This window comes from Halichoerus grypus, chromosome 6 (genome assembly GCF_964656455.1).
Source record: "Halichoerus grypus chromosome 6, mHalGry1.hap1.1, whole genome shotgun sequence".
In the NCBI taxonomy this organism is placed as follows: domain Eukaryota; kingdom Metazoa; phylum Chordata; class Mammalia; order Carnivora; family Phocidae; genus Halichoerus; species Halichoerus grypus.
Window position 1 is genome coordinate 116617930 of NC_135717.1, and position 16182 is coordinate 116634111.

A 16182-nucleotide genomic window follows, 5' to 3' on the forward strand; every position below is an offset into this window, starting at 1 on the left:
TCCACAATAGGACTGACAAAACAAGAGGCACTCAATAAATGTTTTGTCCAGAAAATGAAGTAAGTTCCTAAAGTAATTACCTAATACCATGTTATGTACTGTTCTGTCAATGCAAAACAAGGAAATAAATGTGCGCGCAAACCTTTTTTTTTTTTAACCTTCTTTCCTGCTAAATCTGTAACTTTTTGAAGGTCTACCTAAGACACAATCATCCTTCATCCAGGCTATAACTCCACAGAAACTTAGAAAATGCTTGTTGAGGGTCATCTACATCAGACCTCAGAAGAAAGTGTTATTTCATGATTCCTAAAATATTTATCATTGTGAATAGTATTAGTAACCATGCGGATAAAAAGTATTCTGTTTAACCCCTTAAATCAACAGCAAAAGAAAGAATACTTAATGCAAAAGGCCTCTCCCCTAAAGGGGTATTGTCTTAAGACTGATAACTCCCTAAGTACCTTCGACTAACTCGACAAGCCAAGTCAGTAGAACCATCTGGATTAGGCAGACTTTGGAAAGCTGGAATTAGGTGAAAGACAATAGTAGTTCAAATATCTCTTACCAGGATCAGCTAAACTCCTTGTTGTAAGCGCCAGTAAGGAGGCAAGGAAGGACGCCAGATGGTTGGCTCCTAGCACCTACAGCTTCAAGCTTAGTAGGTGTAGCCACGGGTGTACAGTTACCTTATATTAACACCTACGTATGCTGGTGACAGGTGCCAGTGATATATACACTATAGCGGTTCGAGGATGACACACCCAGCTGCAAGGACTGCTATATTCTCAACATGCCTCAAAGGGCTGTAGTGTCTTAGAGTTCAGTTGGCAGAACGGAAGGGGGTAAAAATCGAAGAGGGAGGGAATACTTTAAATGAAGATGGGAAAAGAGCAGTTGAATATCAGAATATTTCCCTAGGAGACTATTTTAAATTTTTATGAACTGCCGCCTTCCTCCACCGCACCAAAAACGAATATAGTTAGAAAGGAGTGTTTCCAATGGAAGAGGTGGTCCCTATCAGCTCCCGCCCTCAGGCAGCAAAGGTTCGGCCCTACATAATTAGTCCCAAGCCCAGCGCAGTACCCAGAAGTGAGGAAAGAGCAGAGGATCAGCAATTCCTCTACTCTCTCTCTCGGGGGCGGTGGGGGGTGGGGGAGGGGGGGTTCACGCTCCTTGTGCTCCCCCTGCCCCAGAAGTCGCTGGAGAAAGAGACTGTGGAGGGAGCCGGGGTCTCGCGCACTCTCCGGCTGTGGAGGATGTGGAGAGAGAAGGCGCTTACCTGGCTAAATCGGTCTTTCCTCCGTGCTGCTACCAGCCCTGCCGCGGGTCCTAGGCGCTCTACCTCGCGCACCTGTCCCGACCCAGCTGCAACACCTACAGCTCCTGCGGCCCCGCCCCGGTCCGGCTCAGAGCCCCGCCCCGCCCCGCCCCCCGCTGCGGGGGCGCGCACGCCAGCCTCCCGTTTGGCCTCTGGGAGGGCGTGCGCGCCGCCGGGGGCGTGTCTTGCGTTCTCGGCTGTTCGTGTTGCTCCGCCGCGCGCAGCGTTTGGCGTCGTGAGAGGCGTGGCTGCTTTTCCAAGGGCTGCCTCTCACGTTCCGCGCTTCTTTGTGCGGGAGCCACGCTCCTTTAATGAAACCCTGAGCTTTGTTCTTCTTTACTTTGGCCTTACCTCTGACCCAGAGTTTCAGCAGTTTGACTTAGGAACGACTGGGCGGTTTGACCTCGGTTCAACTGTGGGTCAGTCCCCAACCAGGTTCCTGGTGCTTTCGGGGTAAGTTTGTGCAAAGAGGGTGTTTTAGAGGAGGCCGTGTGGTGTAGTGGAAAGAGCTACAAATGAATCCTGACTGTACTGCTTGACGTTCATCAGGTCGCTTCACCTCACGAGGGCTGTGTTTTCTTGTAAAAACGAAGTGGTTGGACAGGGCAGATGTAGTTCTACAACAGCTCTAACCGTTATTATTCCTACACTTAGAATTGGAGCTGTGTGAGAGATAAAGTCAAGAGGCCTACCAGTTGGCCGCCCTGTCCCCAAATTCTTGCCCCAGTTCCGTGAGGCAGCATGAGTACCCTCTGATAGTGTCCTTACTTTTCCTGAACCGCAAATGGAGTAAGGTTTCAGATAAATTCATGTAGCTTGGTAAGTACTCCAAGGGGCTTGTGGTACTAAATGCCTACACTTACACTTCCTGAAGCAGTTAAGGAAAATATATATATTTTTAATTATTTATTTGACAGAGAGAGAGACAGCAAGAGAGGGAACACAAGCAGGGGGAGTGGGAGAGGGAGAAGCAGGCTTCCGGCGGAGCAGGGATCCCGATGTGGGGCTCGATCTCAGGACCCGGGGATGATAACCTGAGCCGAAGGTTAACGACTGAGCCACCCAGGCGCCCCAAGGAAAATATTTAATAGAGAAATTTCCAACAGCAGATGGATAGACCAATCCGTTCCCTTTTTCCTTCAAATACCCAGCCTAAACTGATTTCTGCATAGGTACCAAGCATCAAGACTAGCAAAACTGGCAGGAAGCATAGGAATGTAAAAGAGTATCAATATAGGATGGTACTCCAGAAGATGCCTTCCCTTGCAGGCTTAGTTCCCTCAATAGATGTCACACACACTCAATTTGTAAAAAATCAAGCCAATAATGGCCCTTATTCTCCACCAAGAAGCCTAACCTGGGTCAGAGTTTTAGACCTACATTTGAATCTTGACACAGCGATTTACCAACTAGGCAAATTACTCCAAAATTCTCCCTTAGTGTCCTTTTGAAAATAGAGCTAGAAGTACCTCACAGCTGACTTTTAACAGTTTGCAAGGCTGATTGCTAAATTGGGGGGATTTTATGAGCCAGTTGTTAAACATAACCACTGTTAAAAATCAAAATTATATAACTTTACAATTAAATATGTTAAAATCAGATAATAAATACTCAAAACTCATCACTTTTTTTTTTTTAAGATTTTATTTATTTATTTGATAGAGACATAACGAGAGAGGGAACACAAGCAGGGGGAGTGGGAGAGGAAGAAGCGGGCTTCCCACTGAGCAGGGAGCCCGATGCGGGGCTCAATCCCAGGACCCTGGGATCACAACCTGAGCTGAATGCAGATGCTTAACGACTGAGCCACCCGGGAGCCCCTCATCACTTTTTTTAAACTTAGTTTTACTAAGAACTCTGCCCCTGAGGTTGTGTATTTTATCTGTATGATGGGAATATATGCATCTCTTCCCAACTCAGGTCAGAGAGGTCATTATTTGTAGTTTGAAATTGGCTGCAATAGGATATTTACACGTGGAAGTTGGCAAATGCTACAAATAAGGGTTTGGTTTATTGTTTTGTTGATTTTCCTGGCCCAAGTATCTGCAACTTTTTCTGTAAACAAATAGGCTTTCTAGTACATATGGTCTTTGTCACAACTACTCAACTGTTAACATTTAAAATGGGTGTGGCCATGTTCCAGTAAAGCTTTATTTACAAAGCAGTCAGTAGGCTGGTAGAGAAAATGTTGATAATGCAGAATTAAAGTTAACAGTGTATCACATTCCTGGCCTTGACATGTGAACAGCACAAAAAATTGAGGAAGTATTCTTTCAGTATTCAAAAACTGTTATCCAATTCAGCAAAGAAGTTGCTAATGTCATTGATAAATGAGTGAAGTTTGGACATACCTCTTCGCTGTTTTACTTTTTTTTGTCAGAGAGAGACACACACACAGAGCACAAGCAGGGGGAGAGGCAGGCAGAGGGAGAAGCAGACTCCCCGCCGAGGAAGGTGATGCGGGACTCAATGCGGGACTCCATCCCAGGTCCCCAGGATCACGACATGAGCCCAAGGCAGCCGCTAACTGACTGAGCCACCCAGGCATCCCCGCTATTTTACTTTTGTCTTACTGGTTAACTTAAGTGAAAATATCAGCCAACATCCATGTCTGAACTACACTTCTTTGACAGTGATGTGAGAGCATCCTTTTTGCTGAATCAAATTGTAATCAAGCATTTGTTCATAGTCTGGTTCATAGTCTGATTTTGTGAGGTATTGTTCGAAAAAGTGAATCAAAACTGATGGATTGTCAAGAAATAGCAGGTCACACAAAGTACAGATATAGGCCAAAAAGCAAAGTAAGTATTTTAGTTTAAAATCCTGCCAAAGACTCCATCAAAAAAACCGTGAGAACTAATAAATGAATTCAATAAAGTTGTAGAATACAAAATCAATACACAAAAATCTGTTCTCAACACTAATAACAAACTATCAGAGAAATAAAAGAATCCCATTTACAATTTCATCAAAAGGAACAAAATACCTACGAATAAATTTAACCAAGGAGGTCAAAGATCTGTATGTTGAAAACTGTAAGACAGTAATGAAAGAAATTGAAGAGGACACAAATGGAAAGATATTCTGTGCTTACGGATTGGAAGAATCAATATTACTAAAATGTTCTTACTACCCAAAGCAATCTACGGTTTCAGTGCAATCCCTATCAAAATTTCAATGGCATTTCTCAAAGAAATAGAACAAATAATCCTAAAATTTGTATGGAACTAAAAAACCTCAAATAGCCGAAGCAATCTTGAGAAAGAAGAGCAAAGCTGGAAGTATGCACCCTGATTTTAAACTATATAACATTTACTATTATTATATTTAAAATAGTATGGTATTGGTATAAAAACAGACACATAAATCAATGGAACAGAATAGAGAGCCCAGGAATAAACCCAGGCATATATAGCCAATAAATGTACAACAAAGGAGTCAAAGGGCACCTGGGTGGCTCAGCGGTTGGGCATCTGCTTTCGGCTCAGGTCGTGATCCCGGCATCCTGGGATCACGCCCCAAATCGGGCTCCCCGCTCAGTGGGGAGTCTGCTTCTCCCTCTGCCCCTGGCCCTGCTTGTGCACTCTCACTCCCTCTCTCCCTCCCTCTCTCTCAAAAAATAAATAAAGTATTTTTTTAAAAAAAGTAAAAAATACATAATGAGCAAAGGATAGTCTCTTCAAAGAATGGTGTTGGGAAAATTGGACAGCCACATGTGAATGAATGAATAAAACTCTACCACTATTTTACACCATACACAAAAATTAACTCAAAATGGATTAAGGACTTGAACGTAAGACTTGAAACCATAAAACTCATAGAAAAAAACATAGGCAGTAAGTTCTCTGACATAGATCTTGGCAATATATTTTTTATTTTTTTATTTTTTTATTTTTTTTTTTTTATTTTTTTTTTTAAAGATTTTATTTATTTATTTGACAGAGAGAGAGATAGCGAGAGCAGGAACACAAGCAGGGGGAGTGGGAGAGGGAGAAGCAGGCTTCCCGCTGAGCAGGGAGCCCGATGTGGGACTCGATCCCAGGACCCTGGGATCATGACCTGAGCCGAAGGCAGACGCTTAACGACTGAGCCACCCAGGCGCCCTTGGCAATATATTTTTTAAAGATTTTATTTAATTATTTGAGAGAGAGTGCATGTGAAAGAGCATGAGATGGGGGAGGGGGAAGATATTCAGATCTTCTTCCTATTTTTAATAATTTTTTTCAAGATTTTATTTATTTGAGAGAGAGAGTGTGGGGGAGGGAGAAGCAGGCTCCCCACCGAGCAGGGAGCCCAAAATGGGGCTCAATCCCAGGACCCTGGAATCATGACCTGAGCTGAAGGCAGATGCTTAACTGACTGAGCCACCCAGATGCCCCTTGGCAATATTTTTTTGAATATGATACCCAAAGCAAAAGCAACAAAAGCAAAAATAAATAAGTAGAACTACATCATACTAAAATCTTCTGCAAACCATAGGAAACCATCAACAAAATGGAAAGTCAACCTACTGAATGGGAGAAAATATTTGCCAATTAAGTAAGAGCTAATATCCAAAATATATAAAGAACTCATAGAACAAAATAGCAAACAAGCAAACAATCCAATTTAAAAATAGGCAGAAGGGGGCACCTGAGTGGCTCAGTCGGTTAAATGTCCAACTCTTGATTTGGGCTCAGGTCATGATCTTGGGGTCCTGGGAACCAGCCGCACATCAGACCTGCTCAGTGAGGGGTCTGCTTGAGATTCTGTCTCTTCCTCTCCCTCTGCCCCCCCACTCTCTCTCTCAAATAAATAAAATCTTTTAAAAAAACTATAAAAAATGGGCAGAAGATCTGAATAAACATTTTTCCAAAAGGACATGCTTGAAAAGATAATGTCATTAATCATAGGATATGCAAATCAAAACCACAATGAGATGTCATTTCACACCTGTTAGAATGGCTATTATAAAAAATACAGGAGGAATGCCTAGGTGGCTCAGTCGGTCAAGTGGCTGCCTTCGGCCTGGGTCATGATCCCAGGGTCCTGGGATCGAGTCCCACATTGGACTCCTTGCTCAGCAGGGAGCCTGCTTCTCCCTCTCTCTCCCTCTGCTTGTGCTCTCTCTGTCAAATAAATAAAATCTTTAAAAAAATAAAAATAAAAAAATAAAAAATACAGGAAATAACAAGAGTTTACAAGGATGTGGAGAAAAGGGAACCATTGTGCACTGATGATGGGAATGTAAATTGGTGCAGCTACTATGGCAAACAGTATGATGTTCAAAATATATAAAAATAGAACTCCATATGATCCAGTAATTCCACTTCTGCATATGTACCCAAAGAAGACAAGAACACTAACTCAGAAAGATCCCTATGTTCATTGCAGCATTATTTGCAATAGCTAAGATGTGGAAACAACCTAAGTGTCCACCAATGGATTAATGGATAAAGAAATCATGAATATATGAAATACGATTTATTTTATATAATGGAATATTATTACTTAGCCATTAAAAAGAATAAAATCTTGCCATTTGAGACAACATAGGTGGATCTTGAGCTCATTATGCTAAGTGAAATAAGTCAGAGAATGACAAATACAGTATGATTTCTTATACAGAATCTTAAAAACAACAACATAAAACAAGCTCATAGATACAGAAAAGAAATTGGTGGTTTCTAGAGGTGAGAAGTAAGAGAAATGGGTGAAGGGAGTCAAAGGTTAAAAAAATGTAGTTGAGGGGTGCCTGGCTGGCTCAGTTGGTAGAGTATGCGACTGGATCTTAAGGTCTTGAGTTCAAGCCCCACATTGGGCATAGATATTCTTTTTTTTTTCTTTTTAAGATTTTGTTTATTTATTTGACAGAGAGAGAGATAGCGAGAGCAGGAACACAAGCAGGGTGAGTGGGAGAGGGAGAAGCAGGCTTCCTGCGGAGCAAGGAGCCTGATGTGGTGCTTAATCCCAGGACACTGGGATCATGACCTGGGCCGAACGCAGATGCTTAATGACTGAGCCACCCAGGCATCCCTGGACATAGATATTCTTGGAAAAAAAAAATGTAGTTGACATAAAAGAGACATAGAAATTTTGAATTGTATTCAAAATATTGACTGTATGTATATATATATATATACACACACATATATATTTATGTGTATGCTAATGTATATAACATTTCCACATCTTAGCTATTGTAATATAAGGTATATGTAATATATTAAAACACTGCTGCATACCTATTATTCCTATTATATACCTATTATTTCTATATACCTCTTATTTCAAAATAATGAAAGTAAAATAGCACATTCTAAATCTTTAAGGTGAAACTAAATATTAGTATATTCTTAGAAATTCGCATTAAAATATTTAAAACCAAAAGCCAAGCAAATCATCTATGACTTATTTTTACCCAACTCTCCATTAATAAGCAGGGTAAAAAAATACTGGTTTAGCTAATTACAATGTAGTAAATTTTTTTTCTACTTAAAAAGTGAAATTTATGCTTTTTCCAAAGGCATATTAAAATTATTATTTTTTAAAGATTTTATTCACTTATTTGACAGAGAGAGAGAGAGAGAGAGTACAAGAAGGGGGAGTACCAGAGGGGGAGGGAGAAGCAGGCTCTCCACTGAGCAGGGAGCCCGATGCAGGGCTCAATCCCAGGACCCTGGGATCCTGACCTGAGCTAAAGGCAGACGCTTAACTGACTGAGCCACCCAGGTGCCCCAGGCACATTAAAATTATTAACAAAAATTTGGTATTAACTCCTAAGTTGTATTCTGAATTTTACTAACACAACAAAATTATTTTTCAGATTCTGATCCCTAAAATGCCAAGGTAACAGAGTGACTTATTTTTTTAAATCTGAAGAATATATACATTTTTTAATCTGAAGAAGTTTAAAATAGACACAGAAAATGATAGAAGTGAAAACTGTGGGATACCTAAGCTAATGGAAAATTTCAAAATTGTTGAGTGACCAATCATTGAAGAAACCGTCAGGTTCATCAAAGGAAGAAATAGATAACCTTGTGCTTCCAGATGGTTGGAATGAAAAACAAGTGTTTGTTTTTGGAACAGTACAAATGGTTTGAAATAAAAGAAGGTGAACTAGGATGTATGGATGGTTTGATAGTTCAGCATTTAGTAGTGACAGCAGAAAAGTATGTCCATGATCCAGCGAATAGAGGGCATTATTTAGTAATCCCAATGGTACTAATAAAACTAGACAGACTTTCCTGCAAAAAAAAAAGAAAAAAAGAGAGAATAGCATTTTTCTAACGACTGTACTAAAATCCAAGATTTGTTAGAATCAACTGGCTCAATTCCTAATTTAGTGTAAAACTAAATAATAAAGATATTGATACTATCATAGAATTTTTTTTTTTAAAGATTTTATTTATTTATTTGACAGAGAGATAGAGAGCACAAGTAGGCAGAACGGCAGGCAGAGGGAGAGGGAGAAGCAGGCTCTCCGCTGAGCAGGGAAACCGACGTGGGGCTCGATCCCAGGACCCTGAGATCATGACCTGAGCCGAAGGCAGCCACTTAACCGACTGAGCCACCCAGGCGCCCCATCATAGAAGTTTTTAATAGTCTTTACAGTTTAGTAAAACATAATAGGCCTTTATCTGATAGTGAGTAAGGCAATAAAATTAAGAGGAAAAAATGGAGTAGATATAAGCAATTGTTTACATACCCAAATACAGTGCAACAAGAACAACAGGACATATTGCAAAAGAAATTATATGAAGATATTTAGCAATATTGTAGAAGAGAATTTCAAATAAGTGCTATAATTGATTAGGCATCTACACTTCTGAAGAAATGCACCTAGTGAATTATCTGCAGTACACAATTGAATCAGGTTTTGTACTGCTAATATTTGTTGCTTTAAAAGACTTGGTGTCAGTCACAAAGGAGTGTATTTCTGATACATTATTGTCTACTTTAAATGGTTGTGACTTTGATAATGTTTGAAAGAGAACTTAATTGTATTTTGTTCTAATGGTATTTGTACAATAGTGGGAAGGAAGTCTGGAGTCAAGCTATAAATTTGTTAGAAAATTTTCCTGAAGTCATCATTTGGCACTAAGTCATCAGTTACAATTCAATATCTGAAATAAAATAAGTCAGTCATTTAAAAATATCCTGGATAAAATTTAGTCTTTTTATCACCAATCCAATACAATTAAAATTGAGTTAGAAACTATAAAGAACTTGAAATTATTAAAACTGGTCAAATACTGAGGTAAGATGGGTAGCATGTGGTTTACAAACTGCCACCGCTGTATATCAGGCATATCCTTCACTATATTGCATTTTTCTCATTCTTTTTATTCTGGTTTAGCAAAGAGATTAGCTAACATTAATTTCTTGCAAGACCTTGCTTTAATGATTGACGTTCTTGAAGAATTTTCATTATTTTCGATTGCTTGCAGTCAAGATCAACTAACATTCAGAAAGTAAAAAATTAAGTGTACTATAAAAGATTTGGAAAATTTTAAATTGGTATTAGAAAGCATGAATCTCATGTTAAAGATTTAAGTCAAATATGTTTAAAGACATTCCACTTAATAAATTTGAAGCTCTGTCTAGGAATATATTACTAAAGAGTAATAAATTTATGTCTTTTATTATGTGTTTATTAAAAACAAAGCATCTTTTACTTATTTGTTTGTTTGTTTAAGTAGTCTCCACACCCAACATGGAGCTGGAACTCACAACCCTGAGATCAAGAGTCCCATGCTCTACTGACTGAGCCAGCCAGGTGCCTCAGAAACAAAGCATCTTAATTATTTTGATTTATTAAGGCTATCTCCTTGGATTTATGGAGAATTAACTTCACTATGAATAGCTGGTAGGGGAAAATTGTATCATCAAAATAAAATTTTAAAACATGAAATAATTTGAATGCTTCTCCAGAATTTGTAGATAATAATGTAGAATCACACAATGTTACAATCCCTGTAACTATACAAAAAGTTAAAAAAAAATAGCACTATTGTAGTCAGGAGTGCTAAAGCTGAAAGAAGGTTTATTTTAATGGCATTTGCACCGGGTAAGAAATGGTAGTTTAATAGTAGATCACATATCAAACTTAATTACATAAAATTTATTGGAAAAAGAGCAGATTGGGATCATCAAATGATGGTTTGCTTTGCTTTTGCAAACGATTACTTTGCTTTTCTCCTGTGTTGGGTCCTATATTTCTTTACTCCTGATTTCTCGACATTGGCACTAATTCACTCTTTTTTCTTCAGCTTTTTTGGTGTTTTATTTTGAAAATGTAACATTCCTGGGTACTTGGGTGGCTCAGTCAGTTAAGTATCCGACTCTTGTTTTCAGCTCAGGTCATGATCCCTTGGGTGGTGGGATTGACTCCACACTCAGAGGGGGTGGGGGGTGTGGGGGGTGGTGTGTCTGCTTGAAGATTCTGTTCCTCTGCCCCTCCCCCACTCACTCTCTCTCGCCCTCTCTAAAATAAATAAATCTTTTAAAAAAAGAAAAGAAAATGTAACATTCCATTAGCATGTATCTTTGAGAAATAAGTAGGATAGTTGAGAAATAACTTAGCCTCAGAGAAATGTGCCCATTCTCACTTTTACATTCTTGAGCTTCTGTTACATCTCAGAGGGCAAGGTTTAATCATTTTAGCTTGAACTGCTTTGTCCAGTGGGTAACACCCCACTATGAAAGGAAGTTCTTAACTAAAAAAAATGGTAGCAAGAATGGATATTCTTAGAAAGCTATTGATTTAAAATGCTTCCCCTGGGGCGCCTGGGTGGCTCAGTTGGTTAAGTGTCCTACTCTTGATTTTGGCTCAAATAATGATCTCAACAGCTCTGTGCTCTGTGGGGAGTCTGTTTGAGCTTCTTTCCCTCTGCCCCTCCCCTGGCTTATTCTTGCACGCATGCTCTGTTTCTCTAAAATAAATAAATCTTTAAAATGCTTCCCCTTCTCCAATTGTGTTAAAGCCCTTGTAAGATTTTTTTTAAGAGCAGTTTTTAGTTCAGAGCAAAATTAAGAGGATGGTACAGAAATTTCTCATATACTCCTTGCCCCCATATAGGCACAGCCTGCCCTATTAAAATCCCCCACCAGAATGGTACATTAAAAACATTTTTTGGGGGGCGCCTGGGTGGCTCAGTCATTAAGCGTCTGCCTTCGGCTCAGGTCATGGTCCCAGGGTCCTGGGATCGAGCCCCGCATCGGGCTCCCTGCTCTGCGGGAAGCCTGCTTCTCCCTCTCCCTCTCCCCTTGCTTGTGTTCCCTCTCTCGCTGTGTCTCTCTCTGTCAAGTAAATAAATAAAATCTTAAAAAAAAACCCAAAACATTTTTTTTAATTTGAGTATAGTTGACACATAATGCTACATTACTTTCAGGTGAATAGAATGGTTTTTTTTTTTTTTTTTTTTTTTCATTTTTTACCAAGGATGAAGTTAAGTTGACATGTCATGATCATCCAAAGTCCATAGTTTACACTTGGGTTCACTTTTGGTGTTGCTTATTTTTAGTTTATACCAATGTACAGTGGCATATATCCATCACTATAGCATCATTCAGAGTATTTTCACTGCCCTAAAAATCCTCTGTGCTCCACCTATTCATTCCTCCTTCCACTTCAACCCTGGCAACCACTGATCTTTTTTTTTCTTTTTTTAAAGATTTATTTATTTATTTGAGAGAGAGAGGTTGGGGGGGTGCGCAAAAGGAGAGGGAGAGAGAGAATCTTGAGCAGACTTCCTGCTGAGCGCAGAGCCTGATGTGGGGCTCAATCCTATGCACAGCCCTGCGATCATGACCTGAGCCGAAATCAAGAGTCAGTTGCTTAACCAAGTGAGCCACCCAGGTGCCCCCAACCATTGATCTTTTTGCTGTGTCCATAGTTTTGTCTTTTTCTAAGAATATCATGTACTTGGGATCATATAATATGTAGCCTTTTCAGATTGGCTTCTTATACTCAGTAATATGCATTTAAATTTCCTTCATGTCTTTTCATAGGTTCAAAATTTTGTAAGAAACTGCCAAACTACTTTTAAAAATGGCTGTACCATTTTTTATTCCCACCAGCAAAAAATGAGAGTTTCTATTGCTCCACATCCTCATCAGCATTTGGTATTGTCATTGTTCCAGATTTTGTCCATTCTAATAAGGATGTAGTGGTATCTCATTGTTTTAATTTGCATTTCCCTTCCGACATATGATGTAGAACATCTTGTCATATGCTTATTCAGCATCTGTATATCTTTGGTGAGAAGCCTGTTCAGGTCTTTGGGCCATTTTGTAATTGTTTTCTTATTGTGGAGTTTTAAGAGTTTTTTTAATATTTTGGATAATACTCCTTTATTGGCTGTGTCTTTTGCAAATACCTTCTCCCAGTCTGTAATCTTCTCATTTTCTTGACATTGTCTTTCACATAGCAGAAGTTTTTAATTTTATTGAAGTTCAGATTATCCATATGTCTTTCATGGATAGTGCTTTTGGTGTTGTGTCTAAAACATCATTGCCATTCCCAAGGTCATCTAGGTTTTCTCCTGTTATCTTCTTGGAGTTTTATAGTTTTACATTTTACACTTAGGTTTATGATCCATTTTCAGTTAATTTTTGTGAAGTGTATAATGTCTGTGTCTAGAGTATTTTCATTGTGAATGTTCAGTTGTTCCAGCACCATTGGTTGAAAAGACTATCTTTGCCCATTGTAGTGCCTTTTCTCCTTTGTCAAAGTTCAGTTAACTATATTTATGTGGGCCTATTTCTGGGCTCTCTATTCAGTTCCATTGATCAATCTGTCTGTTTTTCATCACTACAACACTGTCTTGATTACTGTAGCTCTATAGTAAGTCTTGAAGTTAGTGTCAATTCTCCAAATTTGTTCAGCTTTTTCAATATTGTGTTGGCTATTTGTGGTCTTTTGCTTCTCCATACAAACTTTAGAATCATTTTATATATATCCACAAAATAACTTGCTGGGATTTTTATTGGGATTGCATTGAATCTATAGATCAGTTTGGAAAGAACTGACATCTTTACAATAGTGACTCTTCTTATCTGTGAACATGCAATATTTTTCCATTTTAGTTCTTTGATTTTGATTATCAGAGTTTTATAGTTTTCCTCAGATAGATCTTGTAATGCTTTACTCTTTATTGTGGGGGACTATCCATATTCATATGTGTGACTCTAGTTCATGCTTTGAAGTGTTCTATTGACACATCTGCCACTGCTGATGGATATTTAGATTATTTCCATTTTTTCGCTATTATAAACAATGTTAAAAAGACATTCTTATATTTGTATGCTGGAGTTTCTATATACATACCTCCAGTTTACCCTTTTATCTACAGTGTGAGATCTGATTTCTCTACATCTTTGCCAAAAGTTGGTATTATCAGACTTAAATATTCATAAGTTTGATAGGTATGGAATGAAAATATCGTTTTAATTTGCATTTGTTTAATTGAAAATGAGAATAAATATCTTTTTATGATGTTTATTGGCCATTAGGATTTCTTTGTTTGAATTACTTACTCAAATCCTTTGTTCATTTTCCTCCTTGTTCATTTACTGTGTGGTTATTTTTCTATAGTCTCACCTGGTACTTGTTCATTGGTATACATATTTTATGCTGCATAAATACAGTTTTTCATTATCTTTCCCTTACCTTAATTCATACTTCTAAGTAAAAGTCATTCATTTTGTTATTCAATTAATATGTGCCAGGTACAGTGCCAAGCACTGGGGTATTCACTGGAGAACAAGATAGTGATTTAGTGGGACAAATAAGTAAGTTAGTAGAATGCTTTAGATAAGTTCTATGATAGAGGAAAATACAGGAGACTATGGTAGATCTTAGAAGGGGTACTTAACTCAGACTTGGAAATCAGAAATCTTCTAGAGGAATTGATGTCTAAACTGAATAGTAAATAGGAATTAGCAAGGAAGAAGAGTGTATTTGTGTGGTTGGTTAGCTGGAAGAGATAGATGGATAGGGTAGGACCAACAGGGGGAAAAAATGCATGGTAGGGCTATGCTTACTTTAAAAAGTGGGGGGTTCAGTATAGTTTAAGCCTAGGGTATAAGAGGTGGTAGTCACTGATGAAGCTGGAAAGGTAAGCAGGGGCCAAATTTTACAAGACATTGGAAGGCATATTAAGGAGTTTGAATTCTACTGTAGGACAACTGGGGAACCGTTAAACATTGTACCTTAAAGTATGGATTACCTCCACCAGAATCACCTAGAAATCTTGTTAAAAATGACCATTCCCGGGGCACCTGGGTGGCTCAGTTGGTTGAGCGACTGCCTTTGGCTCAGGTCATGATCCTGGAGTTCCGGGATCGAGTCCCGCATCGGGCTCCCTGCTCGGCAGGGAGTCTGCTTCTCCCTCTGACCCTCCCCCCTCTTATATGCTCTCTCTCTCTCATAAATAAATAAAATCTTAAAAAAAAAAAAAAAAAAAAAAAAAAATGACCATTCCCATATTCTACCCCAGACCTATTGAATCAAAATCACTGGGGTAAAGTCCCCAAATTTGTATCTTTTAACAATACTGCCAAGTAATGTCTTATGCACCTTGAAGTTTGCACAGTAAAGTACTTGAGGTAGGGAATGATGTGATCAGATGTGTATTCTACAGAGATAACTTTGGTTGCAATATGAATAGTTTGGAAGGTGGTAAAACTGGAGGCCAGGCAACCCATTAGGTGGCTGTTGGAATAACTGGAATAATTGGGTGAGAGAAGTTGATGGCCTGAACTAGAGTAGGACTGGAGTTGGAGAGAAGTAGATGAACTAGAGAGAGGTGAAAGTCTTTGGAAGATTTGTCAAGACTTGATGGTTTGTTTTGATATGGAGGTAACTTCTGCAACTGGGTGATGCTATTTCCTAATCTGGAGAATGTAGGAAAACTAGCAACTTCCTGGGGATAGTGGTGGGAGTAGGAAGGAGAGACACCAAGTTCAACTGTGGGCCTATTAGTTTTAAGGTGGACTTAAAAGTAGAGATATCCAGTGGGCAGATGGAGGATAGTTCTACAGTCACTAAAAGAAATATCTGGTGGCTGGGGCAGGGACGTTGGGAGGCCCACCTGGGTGGCTCAGTTGGTTGAGTGTCCAACTCTTTTTTTTTTTTTTTTAAAGATTTTATTTATTTATGTGACAGACACAGCGAGAGAGGGAACACAAGCAGGGGGCGTGGGAGAGGGAGAAGCAGGCTTCCCGCGGAGCAAGGAGCCCGATGTGGGGCTCGATCCCAGGACCCTGGGATCATGACCTGAGCCGAAGGCAGATGCTTAACGACTGAGCCACCCAGGCGCCCCGAGTGTCCAACTCTTGATTTTGGCTCAGGCCATGATCTCAGTGTTGTGAGATTGAGCCCTGCATCAGGCTCCATGTTCAGTGAGGAGTCTGCTTGAGATTCTCTCTCTCTCTCCCTCTCCTTCTGCCCCTCCCCCCACTCATGCGTGCATGTGTGCACATGCTCGCTCTCAAATAAATAATACATCTTAAAAAAAAAAAGAAATATCTGGGTTTAAGATATAGCTATAGCAGAGGTAAATTTGCTGTGAAGCTGATGAAGTTAACCTTCAGGCCTGTCTTGTGAATGTCCTTTTCAAGGCCCTGAGACAAGGGATGCCTGGGTGGCTCAGTCAGTTAAGTGTCTGCCTTCGACTCAGGTAATGATCCCAGGGTCCTGAAATCGAGTCCCAAATCGGGCTCCCTGCTCAGCATGGAGCCTGCTTCTCCCTCTGCCTGCTACTCCCCCTGCTTGTGCTTGCTCCCTCTGACAAATAAATAAATAAAATCTTTAAAAAAAAACATTAATTTTGGGGGCTCCTGGGTGATTCAGTGGATTAAGCATCTACTTTCAGCTC

The 16182-nt window shown here is 39.5% G+C and overlaps 1 protein-coding gene, 1 long non-coding RNA gene and 1 pseudogene across 4 annotated transcripts in view; 2 read left to right on the plus strand and 1 right to left on the minus strand.

Annotated features, from left to right (window-relative positions):
- LIMA1 (LIM domain and actin binding 1) overlaps nucleotides 1–1412 on the minus strand; it is a 91771-nt gene extending 90359 nt beyond the window's left edge. For both annotated transcript variants that reach the window (XM_036098930.2, XM_036098929.2), the window contains exon 1: nucleotides 1280–1412. The gene's annotated coding sequence lies outside the window, so the exon portion shown is untranslated. The remainder of the gene's footprint in view (nucleotides 1–1279) is intronic.
- Nucleotides 1413–1603: 191 nt separating this feature from the next.
- LOC144382370 (uncharacterized) overlaps nucleotides 1604–16182 on the plus strand; it is a 132993-nt gene continuing 118414 nt past the window's right edge. For both annotated transcript variants that reach the window (XR_013449194.1, XR_013449193.1), the window contains exon 1: nucleotides 1604–1771. This is a non-coding gene — a long non-coding RNA (uncharacterized LOC144382370). The remainder of the gene's footprint in view (nucleotides 1772–16182) is intronic.
- Nucleotides 2103–10460, plus strand: LOC144382035 (E3 SUMO-protein ligase KIAA1586-like; annotated as a pseudogene).